The sequence below is a fragment of the Tursiops truncatus genome, chromosome 7, assembly GCF_011762595.2.
Source record: "Tursiops truncatus isolate mTurTru1 chromosome 7, mTurTru1.mat.Y, whole genome shotgun sequence".
NCBI classification, from domain to species: domain Eukaryota; kingdom Metazoa; phylum Chordata; class Mammalia; order Artiodactyla; family Delphinidae; genus Tursiops; species Tursiops truncatus.
This window is the reverse complement of record NC_047040.1, coordinates 95,704,400-95,720,447: the sequence shown is the minus strand read 5'-3', so window position 1 is coordinate 95,720,447 and position 16,048 is coordinate 95,704,400. Positions and strand designations below refer to the sequence as shown.

General features: G+C 37.6%; 1 long non-coding RNA gene across 1 annotated transcript; it reads right to left on the bottom strand.

Annotated features, from left to right (window-relative positions):
* Positions 1–480: 480 nt before the first annotated feature.
* LOC141279106 (uncharacterized) lies at positions 481–14,960 on the bottom strand. The gene is made up of 3 exons (XR_012332862.1): positions 14,944–14,960; positions 14,233–14,312; positions 481–538 (listed from the first exon to the last, which is right to left on the bottom strand). It is a non-coding gene; the product is annotated as an uncharacterized lncRNA (long non-coding RNA).
* Between the last annotated feature and the right edge of the window lie 1,088 nt (positions 14,961–16,048).

Here is a 16,048-nt window from a genome sequence, read left to right as displayed (position 1 = left end):
GTCCTATAAGACAAAGGGTACTTGAGACCTAATGTATATAAAATCAGTTTACAAACTGTGAGGCACTATATCAATAAGTTCTCATTTGCAGAGAGCACAGCATAGGATATGAGGCCAGTAATGTTAATTCCCTTCCCCCATCCATTCCTTTCTCATGTTCCTTTATGTATGCGGATCAGTTACATTATTAAGCTAACAATGTAACTGAGCTGCTATTAGCTTAATAATCTAACCAAGAATCTGATGTTTAGCAAGGGGTAGTTCTTAGAAACTTAGGGAGCTGGAACTCTGAATGTATGAATTAAGATAATGCAATTACATCATGAATTTTAAAATTTATCATCATTGATTAAAAATTAAAATATTAAATTAAAAATTAAAAAAAATTAAAAATTGATTTTCCCGCAACTGAGACTCACCACACCGTGTGACGTCTGTCAGGCATCCACTGTCACAACACAGCTTGACTGTCTTACAGACAACCTCAATAGTATTTTTAAATTGGCAGAGGCAGCACGCCATACGGCTAGGTAAGATCCTATAAATGGAAACACAGGTAACTAAATTCGTGGTAAAAGAGTTACTTGAGTAGGTAGAAGAGGTAGGCCAAGGCCACCACAGACCAGTGCAAAAAGGAGTTCTTGGGGCATATGGACTGGAGAACTGAATAGGGGCCGGTTGGACAATTGCTGCTCTTGACTGTTGTAAATAAATATAGAGGAGGAGAGAGGTGCCCAACAGAAGGATTAGAATGGCAGTAGATATGGTATGCCTAGAAAAAAGGGAATAGGGATTAGAATTGGCTGACACTGATCTGTGGTTTAATTCAGAAGTATCTCCTTCCAACCCGAAAGCCTCACTTTGGGTTGAGAGTACACAGGAAGAAGGCAGACTTCTAAGAAGAGTCTGAATAAGGCCGCACCTTCTGGAACCCCTTTCTCAGTTCCTATTTGTGAGTAGTAATATATTAGAAATTATTCTAGTAATAAAAAAGCATCTTGTGGTTAAACAATAACAGAGGTCACTTTGGCCAAATATGGACAAAAGGAACATTCCAAAGAATAACATTATCATTATAATAAGGTATAACATAGTTAATTTTTTAAAAAAGCACATGAGTTCATAATGATACTCAAATGAAAACTGGGGAACTCTTCTTTATAGAATAATGTCAGCTAATAAATGCAAAAGGAATGATAGAATTAGGAAAGTGTCATTTTGCATCTAACAATGTAATAATCGATTCAGACAAGGATTATCATTGATGCACAGTTGGGTGAAGAGTTGTTTGAAAGTAGGATCTTCACTGATCCCATACTATCACCCCACGTATTATTTTTCAATTACCAAGGGGAAAATAACTTTACAATGGAGATATATGGAAGATACCACCTTAATCAAGTGATCAGACTTAGCACTGGGCCACCTGAAGTGCTGAAGTATGAAGAATACATCACCTATATAGTATTCTTCCCCCCAAAATTTACTTTGAATCTAATGAGGAAACAGACAAAACCAGATTCTGGGGCAATTTACAAGACAACTGGCTTAGACTCTTCAAAACTCCCAATGTCATACAAGACCAAGAAAAAAAATAGCAGGGAAAATACTGTAGATTAAAGGAAACAAAGACAAGACATGCAACGCCTAATCTTATTTGGACACTGTATCAAAGCAAAACACACTTAAAGAATGTTATTGGATTCTGGCCAAGATGAAGTAACAAGGACCAATTTAACCTTGCACCTGAAGCAATGAAAAAATAAGACAGAACATATGAAAAAACAGTTTTCAAGAAACTGGACCTCGGGCAATAAAGTTCAGTAATCTCCATGAGATGGGAAATAAATGAAGTGATGCCTATAATTGCCCTAATTTACTTCTCTGAGAGAGTTTCCAGGTCATGGTACAGGGAAGAGAAGTCCAGGCAGAGACTGGTGGACTCCATGACTGAGGCAATGGAGCTGACAGTCTGGGAAAACCAAGGTAACTAGAGTTCAAAAAGCAGAGTATCAGAGACAAAAGAAGTGCACAGACAAAGAACTCTGGAGATATGCAGAGGGATCTCTTGAGAATTCAACGAAGTATTTGTCAGTACATTTGTGTGAGGAATTACTTGATGCCAGGAAAAGGACCACATGGAAGGATTCATAATAAGAATAACTGGATACCACACAGTGTTGTAGGAATAGTACCTGTTCTTACAAGTCAGACTGGAAAACCTCATGATACTCAGAAAGGACTTGTCTCAGTAGTTGCAAACTATGAGCTCCAGACTAAAGGCTACTTGGACTCCTACCCAACAAATCTTAAAAGCTAGACCTAAAAGAATAAAATTGTTTTCAGTAACTTAATTTCACCCAAAACAAATCCCAAGCATTTTACAGGAATATAAATATATATAGCACACAAGAAACTAAAACTCACAATATCAGGGATCATATGAAGTATTGCCAAGCATGCAAAGAAGTAGGAAAATATGACCCATAGTGAGGGGAAAAGGCAATCAATCAAAACTAACCCATAATCTATACAGATGTTAGAATTGGCAGAAAAGAACATTTTAAAAGTTATTATACCTGAAGTAAAGTTATTATAACTGTATTTCATATGTTAAAAAACCTAGACTAAAAACTGAAAATGTTAAGTACAGGCATGGAAAATGTAAAAGAGACCAAAATTGAGCTTCTAGAGATTAAAAGCAATGTCTAAATGAAAAAGAGACTGAACGAGGTTAATGGCTGATTAGACACTGCAGAAGAAAGGGTCACTGAACATTAAGGCATAGTAATAGAATCTATCCAAAATGAAACAAAAAGAGTAACAAAACAAAACAACAACAAAACTTAGTAGAGCATCAGTGAGCTCTGCAACAACTTCAAGTGGCCTAATACGTGTGTACTTAGAGTCCATGAAGGAGAGGAGAAATACAAAAATTTGAAGAAATAATAGCCAAAATGTTTCCAAAATGGTAAACACTATAAAGCCACAAAGTCAAGAAGATCAATGAACTTTAAGCATAAGAAACATGGACCAAACTACACCAAGGCACGAAAAATAATCAAATTGCTCAAAACCAGCAATAAATAGAAAAATTTAAAAGCAGCCAGAGGAATAAACTATACACTACATACAGAGGAACAAAGATAACAATGACAGCAGAATTTTTGTTAGAAACAATGTAAATGAGAACACAGCGAAATAACATCTTTAAAGTAGTGAATTGAATTCTATCAAGCTAGAATTCTATACCCAAATCTGTCAAAACAAAAGCAAAATAAAGACTGTCTCAGACATACAAAAGCTGAAAGAATTCATTACTAGTAGATTTTCACTTTAAGAAATGTTCAAAGAAGTATTTTCAGGCAGAAGGAAAATGACACCAGATTGGAATATGGATCTACACAAAAGATTAAGAATACGGGAATAGGGACTTCCCTGGTTGTCCAGTGTTCAAAAATCTGCCTGCCAATGCAGGGGACACGGGTTCGATCCCTGTTCCGGGAAGATCCCACATGCCGCAGAGCAACTAAGCCTGTACGTCACAACTACTGAGCATGCACTCTAGAGCCTGTGTGCCACAACTACTGAAGTCCATGCACCTAGAGCCTGGGCTCTGCAACAAGAGAAGACGTCCAGTGAGAAGCCGGTGCACCGCAATGAAGACTAGGCCCTGCTCGCCACAACTGGAGAAAGCCCAGGCGAAGCAACAAAGACCCAATGCTGCAAAAAAATAAATTAGAAAAATACTTTAAAAAATTTTTAAAGGATTTTAGTCATTCAATATATGTCTCTGAACACAATGGTAATAAATTAGAAATTAACAAATCTGTAAAAGCTCCAAATATTTGGAAACTAAACAACACACTTCTGAGTAACTTTGTGGTCAAAGAAGAAATCAAAAGGGAAATCAGAAACTATTTTGAATTCACTGAAAGTGAAAACATAACATGTCAACATGTGGGATATTGCTAACGCTGTACTCAGCTTCCTCAACTTCCACCTTAATCTGGGAAAACGAGAGCAAATTAATCACAGAGTAAGAGAAGAAAGAACACAATAAAGTTCAAAGTAGAAATAAATAAAATGGAAAACAAAAAAATACTATAGATATTAAAAGCATAATAAGAGAATATATAGAATACGCCAATAAATTCAAGATGAAATGGACAAATTCCTTGAAATGCAAGCACTACTAAAGCTTTTCAAGAATATAGATATTAGGGCTTCCCTGGTGGCGCAGTGTTTGAGAGTCCGCCTGCCGATGCAGGGGACACAGGTTCGTGCCCCGGTCTGTGAAGATCCCACGTGTCGCGGAGTGGCTAGGTCCATGAGCCATGGCCCTTGAGCCTCCGCGTCTGGAGCCTGTGCTCCGCAACGGGAGAGGCCACAACAGTGTGAGGCCCACATACCTCAAAAAAAAAAAAAATTATTTCCCTATGTAACTACAATACTGTTAACACACAGTATTGAAGAAATTAAATTCCTGCACAATAATATTACCTAATAAAGAGTTTCTATTCAAATTTCCCCAATTGTCTCTCTCATATAATATCATTTCTTTGAACAGCTTTTTGAGGTATAATTGACATACAGTAATCTGTGTTCACACACACACATACATACACACCATGAAGACATCACCAAAATCAAAATGTCCATCACCTCAGAAAGCTTCTTAACGTTTCTTCGTAATTATTGCTTCCGATCGTTCCTTGCCCTTTCCAATCGCCATGCAACCATTGATCTGCTTTGTTTGCATTTTCTAGAATTTTATGTAAATGGAATCATGCAGTGTATACTTTTTTCTAACTGGCTTCTAAGCTCAGCATGATTATTTTAATCTTCATCCATATTGTTGTATATATCAGTAATTCATTTCTGTTTATTGCTGAATAGTATTCCATTATATGGATGTACCCCAATTTATCTATTCACCATTGATGGACATGTGAGTGTTTCAGTCTTTGTCTATTACAGATAAAGTTGCTATGAATATTTGTGTACAAGTCTTTATATGGATGTATACTTCCATTTCTCTTGGGTAAATATCTGCAAGTAGAATGGCTGGATCATTGGTAAGTGTATGTTTAAGTTTTTAAAAAATACCTATTTTCCATAGTGGTTTGATCATTTTACATCTCTACCAGCAGTATATGAGAGTTGCATCTTCTTCACGTTGCGGCCAACACTTGCTATGCTCAGTATTTTTAATTTTAGATAGTTTAATACGTGTGTAATTTTTTCTTGCTCTAGCATCCCTAATGATTAATCTTGTCAAACATCTTTTCCTATGCTTATTTTCCATATGTATATCTTTGAATCTTTTATCTATATTTTTCTGGAGTTTTGAGAGTTCTTTATATATTCTTGAAATTAGTCCTTTATCCAATATGTAAGTTGCTAAGTATTTTCTCCCATTCTGGGACTCATCTTTTCATTCTCTCAGTAGTGTCTTTTGCAGGGCAGAAATTCTTAATTTTGATGGTAGCTAATTTATCTATTTTCTTCTTTCATGGATTATGCTTTTGGTGTTGTATCTAAGAAATCTTGCCTAACTCAAGGTCATAAAATTTTTCACCTGTTTTGCTCTAGAAGTTTTATAGTTTTAAGTTTTACATTTAGATCTTTGAACCAATTTGAGTTCATTTCTGTATATGGTTTGGATGGAAGTTGTTTTTTTTTTTGTACCTGGATATTCAATTCTTCCAGCATCATTTGTTGAAAACACTATCGTTTCTCCTCTCAAATGCCTTTGAACCTGAAAGTCAGTTGTTCACATCTCTCTACTTCTGAACTTTCTATTGTTCCTTTGATTTTTTGTGTATCTTTACACTACTATCACAATGTCTTCAAAGTGTAGCTTCATAAGCCTTGAAATCAGTTACTGTTAGTTCTTCAACTTTGTTCTTTCTCAACGTTGTTTTAGTTATTCTAAATTTTATTTCCATATAAAATTTAGAATTAGCTTGTCTATTTCTATAGAAAAGCCTACTGGGATTTTGATCTATAAATCAATTTGGAGAGAAGTGATATCTTATCAATATTGAATCTTCAGATCCATGAATACATTATATCTCTCCATTTATTTAGGTCTTCCTTAATTTCCCCCAGCAATATTTTTCAGTTTTCAGTGTGCAAGTCTTTTACATATTTTATCAGATTTATTCTAAGTATTTTATATGTTTGATTCTATTATAAGTAGTATTTTAAAAGTTTGGTCTCTGATTGTTTGTTAAGATAAATTAATCTTTTTGTATGTTGATTCTGTACCCTGCAAACTTGATAAACTCATTTATTAGTTCCAGTAGCATTTTTGTATATTCTATCAGGTTTTCTACATAATCATGTTATCTGCAAAGATAGTTTTACTTCTTCCTTTCCATTCTGAATATCTCTTTTTTTTTTGTTTCCCTATTGCACTGGCTAGAACCTTCACTGCAATGTCAAATAGAAGTAATGAGAGCAGACATCCTTGCTTTTGTCCTGATCCTGGAGAGAAAGTACTTTGTCCTTCACCATTAAATATGATGTTAGGTTTTTTGTAGAAGTCATTTATCAAGTTGAGGAAGTCTCCTTCCATTCCTAATCTACTGAGGGCTGTTTTTTTCTTTAATCAGGAATGGATGTTAGATTCTTTCATTCTCTTCCTGCATCTATTGCAACGATTATGTGATTTTTCCCTTCTTTTCTTAATTTGTTTATTTATTTTTGGCTGCTTTGGGTCTTCATTGTTGCACGCAGGCTTTCTCTAGTTGTGTCGAGCAGGGACTACTCTTCATTGCAGTATGCAGGCTTCTCATTGCGGTGGCTTCTCTTGTTGCAGGGCACGGACTCCAGGTGAACGGGCTTCACTAGTTGTGGCACATGGGCTCAGTAGTTGTGGCTCACAGGCTCTAGAGCGCAGGTTCATTAGTAGTGGTGCACGGGCTTAGTTGCTCCGTGGCATGTGGGATCTTCCCGGACCAGGGCTGAAACCCATGTCCCCTGCAGTGGGAGGTGGATTCTTAACCACTGCCCCACCAGAGATGTCCTGATTTTTCTTTTTTAGTGGACTAAGTTGGGTAAATTGATTTTCAAATATTAAACCAACCTTTCATTCTTGAGATAAACCCAATTGGTCATGATGTATCATCTTTCTATATAATACTGGATTTGATATGCTAAAATTTTGTTAAGAATTTTTGCCTCTGTGTTCATGAGAGATATTGGTCTATAGTTTTCTTGTAATGTCATTGTCTAATCTTGATACGGTGAAAGTTGGCCTTATAAATAAGTTGGGAAATATTCCCTTCTCTTCAACTTTCTGGTAGAGTTTGTGTAGAACTGACATTATTTCATTCCTTAAATGTTCGGTAGAATTTATCAGTAAAGCCACCTGGACTTGAAGCTTTCTTTGTTGGAAGGTTTTAAACTGCACATCCAATTTCTTTAGTAGCTGTATTCTTTTTTTTTTTGCGGTACGCAGGCCTCTCACTGTTGTGGCCTGTCCCCGTTGCGGAGCACAGGTTCTGGACACGCAGGCTCAACGGACATGGCTAACGGGCCTAGCCCGAGATGGAACTACACACGAACTAGAAAGGCTAAATTAAAAAAAAAAACAAATATAATGATCAGGTGACGATGTGGAGAAACTGCAACTCTCATAGACTGCTAGTGGGAAACCAAAATGGCACAGGCACTTTAGAAAACAGTTTAGCAGTTTCTTAAAAAGTTAAATATGGGGGCTTCCCTGGTGGCACAGGGGTTGAGAGTCCGCCTGCCAATGCAGGGGCCATGGGTTCATGCCCCGGTCCGGGAAGATCCCACATGCCGTGGAGCGGCTGGGCCCGTGAGCCATGGCCGCTGAGCCTGCGTGTCCGGCTCCTGTGCTTCGCAACGGGAGAGGCCACAGCAGTGAGAGGCCCGTATACCGCAAAAAAAAAAAAAAAAAAAAATTCATTTTCTGTCTTTACCCATAAATCACTCTAAGAATCTGTAAAACACTCTTTCGTTGGGAACTACCCAGGTCTCTAAATGATAAAGTAGAGAAGAAAAACAGACAAAAAAATAGAAAAAAAGTAGCTAGCAAAGAAAAAATATGCCAAAGAACTTTTCAGGTTAAAAACCCAAGAAGTGACTATGCTGGTAGGAAGCCCTTGCTCTGTAAAAAACGTACAATTTCTAGTGTCCTCCATAATTCAAGGTGTTTTTCTTTCATCTCTACAAATTTTTTTAAATTTCATGATTTAAACTACACAGTTAAAGACAAAAATAGGGCTAATTCCTTGGTTCTGGAGCCAAAGAAGGAGAGATTAAATCCAAGAGGAACTGGTGAAAGCCATACTCCCATCACATAGTACCATGTGTATTCTTCTATCATAGCCTTTGTTACTGTGTATGTAATCACCTGTTTACTTGTCAGTCCCCTAGATTGCAGCAGCTTGAGAGCAGGGACCACACATTATTATTCCTGTGCCTGACACAGTGCCTAATATTTACTAGGTATTTAATAAAGATTTGCTGAATAAATAAATAACATTTTGTTTATATATCAATAAAATAAACAAATAAATTTTGGGGAACAAAATTTTATTCCAAAATGCTGGAATAGATTTTCTTCTTATTTCTTTCTTTCTTTTTTTTTTTCTTAGTTCTTTAAAACAAATAGGGGAAAAAAGACCAAAAGAAACAGGAAGAAAGAAAAGAATATCTAACTTTAGGTTAACTCTACTCAAGAATTATTAGTGTATTTTTGAAGAATATTATGAAGATAATTATCAAAACTAATATCTTTTGGGTTGCCAGGCATCTGTGATCAGCATTTAACAGTCAATCCTCACGGTAACCTTATGTGATAGATATATTAGCCCATTGTACAAATGAGGAAACTGAGGCCCAGAGAAGTTACATAACTTGTCCTAAGTCATCAAGCTACTAAGAAGCAGAGCTGGAATTTGAACTCAGTTCTGACTGTAAAGCCTGTGTTAACCTGAATGAAAAAAAAAGTGGGGGTGTGTTAAACATCTGTTAATTTAACCTTAATTTTCAGAGCACTAAATATAGAAATACCTTTACAATCTTCATCTACCCATCTGGGAAAGACTCTATGAGAATTATAATTTCTCTTTTTATTTAGTATTTATCTTTTTATTTATTTTTTTCTTAATCATCTCCCACGACAAATATTTAATTAGCCTATGGTCATTGAGACTTTAGAGATTTTAAAAAAAACATTGCAGGAAAATCAGTAAAAATGATGGAGGAAGGACATCTGAAAGTGCATCCCTCCATAGAAGCAACAATACCAGTAACAACAACAACAAAACTGGCAAAAATGGTCAAAATCAACTTCTTCTGAACTCTGGAGATTTAACCAACAGGATTACTGCACATTGGGGAGCAATTTATTCAAGGAAAACAAACTAATTTCTGTAAGAACAATGAGATCTGTGTTGCTTGAACTTGTCCTTGACCTTTGCTCTCCATGCCAGTGGTAGCCTTGAAAAACAGCCCACATCCCTGGTACCAGAAGGAGCAGCATGGACTGGGAGGGCCTTCAAAGCCTCATTCCCAAAGAACTGTCATTGTTTTACATGTCTGGTGGTCCCCTGGAAGACATCACTTGAAAGGCTTGCCCTTTGACCTGACTGAGAGCTGTCTAGTGAGAAAAGCCGTTCCTCAGGTTGCATTTCTGGAAAACATTTTCAAGCAAATATTTTAACATGGCGGTTGCATGAGGCAATGGATAACAGTTTGGGGCAATAAACAGCCCAATCGAAAAGCTTAAAAATAAAAGCTGAGGAATGAGATGTCCACAGAGACTTTGAAATGTGCCAATATATTCCTGGGAAACTGGAAGACCACAAGACATATTCCTGGGAATCTAGGAAAATAACTGTTAGCATTAATAAATGAGTTCAGCAAGGTTGTAGGATATAAGATCAATATTATTTCTACACACCAACAATGAGTAATCAAAAAATGAAAATAAAACAATTCCATGTGTAACAGCATCAAAAGAAATAAAATATTTAGGGAACAATTTAACCAAGTAAGTGCAAAATTCACACTGAAAAGTACAAAACTGTTGAAAGAAATTGAAGAAGATCTAAATAAATACAAAGACATGCTGGATTCATAGGATGGAAGATAATCATATTAAAATGTCACTACTTCCCAAACCGACCCATGGTTACCTTGCAAATCCTATCAAAATCCCAGCTGACCTCTTTCCAGAAATTGCCAAGCTAATTCTAAAATTCATATGGCAATTCAAGGAAACAGAATAACCAAAACAATGTTGGTAAAGAACAAAGTGGGGGACTCACACATCCTGGTTTCAATACTCAGTTCAAAGCTACTGCAATCACAGTGTGGTACTGGAATAAGAACAGACATGTATATCAATGGAACAGAACTGACAGTATGGAAATGAACCCTCATATTTATGGTCTATTGATTTTCAACAAGCGTGCCAAAACAATTCAATGTGGAAAGAACAGTCTTTTCAAACGATACTGGAACAACTGTACATCCACACACAAAATAATGAAGCTGGACTCCTACACTTCACACCATATATGAAAATGAACTCCCAATGGATCAAATATCCAAATGTAAGAGCTAAGGCTATAAAACTCTTAGAAGAAAACACAGGAGTAAATCTTTATGACCTTGCATTAGACAATAATTTCTTAGGTATTATTCCAGAAGTACAAACAACCAAAGGAAAAATAGATGAGTTGGATTTTATAAAAATTAAAAAGTTTGGCCTTCAAAGGACACTATCAAGCAACTGAAAAAACATACAGAATGGGAGAAAATGCTACAGTTGAGAAGAATAAGAGGCACTTGGGAGAAGAAAAGCATAGTAGTTGCTAGGTGTGACAATCTCAAAATTTTGAACTATTGCAAATAAAACAGCCACCCTGAATCACCCCAAAGGGCAGACCCAAGTTATTTTTCTTTTTAGCATTAATGCTTTTCTAAATCTGAGAAGCTGCCAGGATTCTAGTACATAGCAAAAAGTGATGACAGCACACTGAAGTGTGTAAACTTTTGTGTGTACATAGCTATCAAAAGGAAACCAACGCTAGCTGACTGGGGGAGCATTAGGGCAACTCTGTGACCGCAGCTCAATTTGCCTTCATAGTGTGGCCACACCTCCCTTACTGATATTCTCAACAATGAGGTAAATAATTCAATAGGGATAAGGCTTTGATTTGCCCCTTATTCTCTCTTAGTGCTTATGTTCTTGGTACCATACTATTTTTACTTTTTTTTTTTTTTTTTTTTTTTTGTGGTACGCGGTCCTCTCACTGTTATGGCCTCTCCCGCTGCAGAGCACAGGCTCCGGACGCGCAGGCCCAGTGGCCATGGCCCACGGGATCGGCCTCTCCGCGGCATGAGGGATCCTCCCGGACCGGGGCACGAACCTGCGTCCCCCGCATCGGCAGGCAGACTCTCAACCACTGCACCACCAGGGAAGCCCTTGGTACCATATTAATGTACCACAGAGAAGGAAGCATGTGAATGTGCTCTGTCTGGTTAAGTTATATAGCCTTTCTACATTGTGGAGTCCTACAGTTTCTAAAATCATGGAGCTTGTATTGTTAGAACCAATGAAATGACTAAAAGAATTTTTAAAAATAAGCCATCAGTCTGGACCTGCATAGGTGAATGAAGGACAAACACTTTAAAGTCAGAAAAAAAGTATACTTAACATTTAGGATTATCAACCACTGCTGGTTTTCCATAATATATTTCATTCCTGATTTTATGTGAAAGAGATATGATTACTACCAACATTCAAAAAGTGGTACTTTATTAATAAGCTCTTGGCTCTTTTTGAGGTTGATTTCCGATATAAAATAGACTACCACACTGCTAACTACTTCACCTGATGTTTGTCAATAACATAGAGGCTTCATTCAAGAAACCTACTGACTTATAATTAGCTGCCACCCGGTGATGAATCAAGGTATTGTGAGGCCTGAAGCTCATCTACTTTGGAAAATCCTATGTAATAAAAACATGCAAAATTATGAATACAAAAATCGTTAGGACCCCTCTCAAGACCTTGGAAGGGACCCTCTGCAAGTGAGGAGCCCTGAAGCCTAAGCTGCATTGAATTCATGATAAATCCACCTAAGCTGGGGCCCTTTTCCAAACTTACTTAATGCAGGAAACTTATAAACACCCCAGTAATATGTCATTATAGGTAATAAAATGACTTAACTCGAGGGTGGCATCTTCCCTTGGTGGCTAGCCTTTGGAAAGAGATGCAATAAAGGTTATATCTCACCATGGCAAATGTTTCCTGAAGCAAATTAGCTATGTCTATTAGAAAGACTTAGCCCAAAACAAAGACTTACTATACTGTGACAATCTTTTTTTTTTTTTTTTTGCGGTACGCGGGCCTCTCACTGTTGAGGCCTCTACCATTGCGGAGCACAGGCTCCGGACGTACAGGCTCAGTGGCCATGGCTCACGGGCCTAGCCGCTCAGTGGCATGTGGGATCTTCCCGGAACGGGGCACGAACCCGTGTCCCCTGCGTCGGCAGGCGGACTCCCAACCACTGCGCCACCAGGGAAGGCCTGTGACAATCTTTTGAAAGTAACTGTGAACAAGTTTCAGCAGTACTAATTTATTTACAACAGCAGATAGATCTGATTCTTTCACTACCTCTTTCTGTCACTTAAGAGGAACACAAATTCAAAAGGAACAACTTTGTGCCTCTTCCATTACAAATCATTTCTAACCTACCACGCATTTTCTCCCTCATCACCCCCGGCCCTCATCTTGTTACCCTGCTGCATAGATGCTCGAATAGCTCTCATATATGTTTTCCCATCAACATCCAACTTTCTCCTTCCAGTACGAAAGTTTCTTGGGGACAAAGTCCTTGCCCTATGCGTCTTTGTAACCCCAGCACTTAGTACAGTGCTGACACACAGTGGGCATGGTACTCAGTGAATGTTTTTGTATGACTTCATTAATTTTTAAACTGTGATTTACTTATTTATTACCACAATGTATTTTCCCATGTTGCCTACATAACTATAGTGAAACTCTGATTCTTATAAGGAACTCTTGCTGTTATAGGATGTTTAGGAAAGGTGGTGAGTTTAAGACATTGTATTGATGCTACTAAAACCTCCTGGTGAAGGGACCTCATCAGCCTGCTCTCCGGTGTGCTGCAAAAGAAAAACTGACCCTTGGTGCTCTCTCCCAAAGGTAGGCATCAGCAAACTAACAAGGGAAAGGAAGGAGGCCGCTAAAGATAGGCATCTGCAGGAATTGCTAATCCAGCTCCAGACACAGCCTCAACACCTTCATTAACCCAAAATGTGTGAACTGTGTGAAACTGGATTTCTGAACCACAAGACAGGTAAGAGAGTCTTTTCCAAAGCCAGGTGTAGAAGAGCTCATTTTTACCTTGAGTCTGAAATCACCTTCGGGCCATTGAACGTACCATCTATCATTTCCTTGTGTCATGAGAAGTCACAGAATTTTTGAGCTGAAGGGCTGTACAACCCACACTTCTTTTTGAAGAGTAGTCAGCAAAGGAAGTATATTGAATTAGGCTACAGCAAGGTATTTTCTATATATTTTTCACACTACAGCTGAACACAAACAACGTCTTTTTCCATACCTCAAAGGTTTCTATTGACCACAGATAATTCACTTCAGAGATATATGCTTTTTGAAAAATAATGTTCTGGTTGGCTGGGCAAGCCCTGTGGTGGGTGTTCAGGAATTCTTCCTGCTTTACCATTTAAAAGAGCTAATAATGGTTGGGGAAGCTCCCACAGCTTTTGCTCCCTGAAGAATTCGGTGCTAAACTTAGTTCTTTGCAGCTCTGTATTGCATACATTTTAAGCAGTTAGGAACTTTGCACATGAGCAGGAATCAAAGTTAAATTCAAAAGTGGAACTTCATGGACCATTCGCATATTGGAGAGGCATTAGTGGGATTCCATGACAATGCTAATTTGAGTGTTTTTGCTTGGTGCCTTTTATTGCCCGTGCCAAAGATAAGGACTATGGAAAGCAGAGCGTTTCATATATATGAGTTACACAAGTCTCTTGGCCTCTTTGTTCCTTAGTTTCCTCATTTGAAAAAATAAAATAAATGTCTCTCAAGACATGTTTTCCAAATTCATACTGGTCTTACACCCAGCTAACCAATAACTGCATGATTGCTTTTACACACAGTTTTTACATGTATTCATCTTCTATTTCACTTACTACTTGTGGAAAAACTGCATTCCATGCTGGGCCTGGATGTTCCAAATCTCAGTTCTGTGAGTAAATTGCAACCAAGATTTCTACAAAAAAAGACACAAGCAAAAGCAGAAGAAAAATATATATTCTTTCAGAACATTTATCCTTTGACAATAATTCTAATTTATATATGATGAAACATAACATCACTACTCCCTCCATACACTAAAGAAATCTCACTGTGGAAGATATTATGATTTATCCTTTCATGATTATATATGTGGTGCATTAGATACAAAATAGTAAATGCTCATTAAATACTTGTGTTAAGTGATCTTTATTTCTCTAGAAAGGCAGCACTCTTGGCATTTTTGGCTGGATAATTCTTTGCTGTGGGAGGCTCTCCTGTACAGTGTTGGATGTTTAGTAGTATCTCTGTCCTCTGTCAACTAGATGCCAGTAGCATATACAGTTCTGACAAGCAAAAATATCTCCAGACACTACCAAATGTCACCTGCGTGCAAAAATCACCCTGGGTGTGAACCACTGCTCCATAAAGATTCCTCTGATCTGTGTAATAATTCTTACACTAATCTTTGCTAGAGACAAAAAGGATTTGCTACATAATTTTAGTAGTAATTTTAATCATATTTCAAAATGAGTAACAAATTAATTTTATAAAACATTAAGCTTTATAAAAATTCCAAACATAATGAAGTTATATTTGTAACTTACATAAACTGCAAAAAAGGTAGTGGTTCACATGTACGCCTTTCGATAGACGGTATTTTATTGCAGGATAAATCTCTAGCAAAAGTAAAAGGAAAATATTGCCTCTATTAGCTATCTAATTAGTAGGAATAACTAGTAGAAGTTAGAATGATAATAATAAATAAGAAGCTTTGGTCTAAACTCCAAACTTTAGAAATTACTATTTGAACCTTCCAGAGCCCCTAACCCTGCCTTCACCTCTCTTAAGAGTCTCACCTTCAGGATCTTCATAAATTAAATATACAACTATAGATCTTTATAGATTTTGGAGGTAACCTTTCCTGAGAGCAGAGGCATTGATTAGATTCCAACCTTTGTGGTCTTATCAAATTCTAGATTATGAGCTCAAAGTTTTTATCTCTATATATCATTATAATTTCTAATATTAGAAGGAATATTCTTATATTTACACACTTCTCAGTATAGTTCCGTTTTTCTAGGCCAATTCATTACCAGAAGAAATAAAAGATACCCTTTCACACAACTTGAAAGGAAGTCACTCCTATCATTAATATGTAATGTTAATTCAGGATTACACTTTCTATCACATTGACTTTTATTCAAAAATACCTACTCTTGACGATAGCTGACTAACTTATTTCCATTGATTCCAGCTTAGTCTCTCATTTCACCTGGATGGGTATAACTGTCTTCTGACTGGTGTTTCCATCTCTACCCTCTCCCTTTCTAAAACATGCTCCACGGGATCACCAGATTAACTGCTCTGTCCTTGGAATCAGCCTCACCGTCAGCAGGTGATTACTGAACAGGGACTGGATGCAGCTTGGACCTAGCCAACAGCAAACCTGCTCTAGCAGTGGGATCAGCCTCATACACCAACAGGCACACACCAGCTCCAGGAATACCACCGTCCAGCAGGGTGTGTGACCAGAACACTCACTTGCAGGCCAGAAGCAGCCATGGACTCAGCTGGGTCCTGACCCTGCCCATCAGAATGCCAACACAAGATTAGGGATACCCCAGACCCTGCAGATAGCTGTGTCAGGGACAGTGATCCAACACCAACTCTGCGACTCCTGGGCCCTGCAGCCAGAGCTCAGGACCTGTG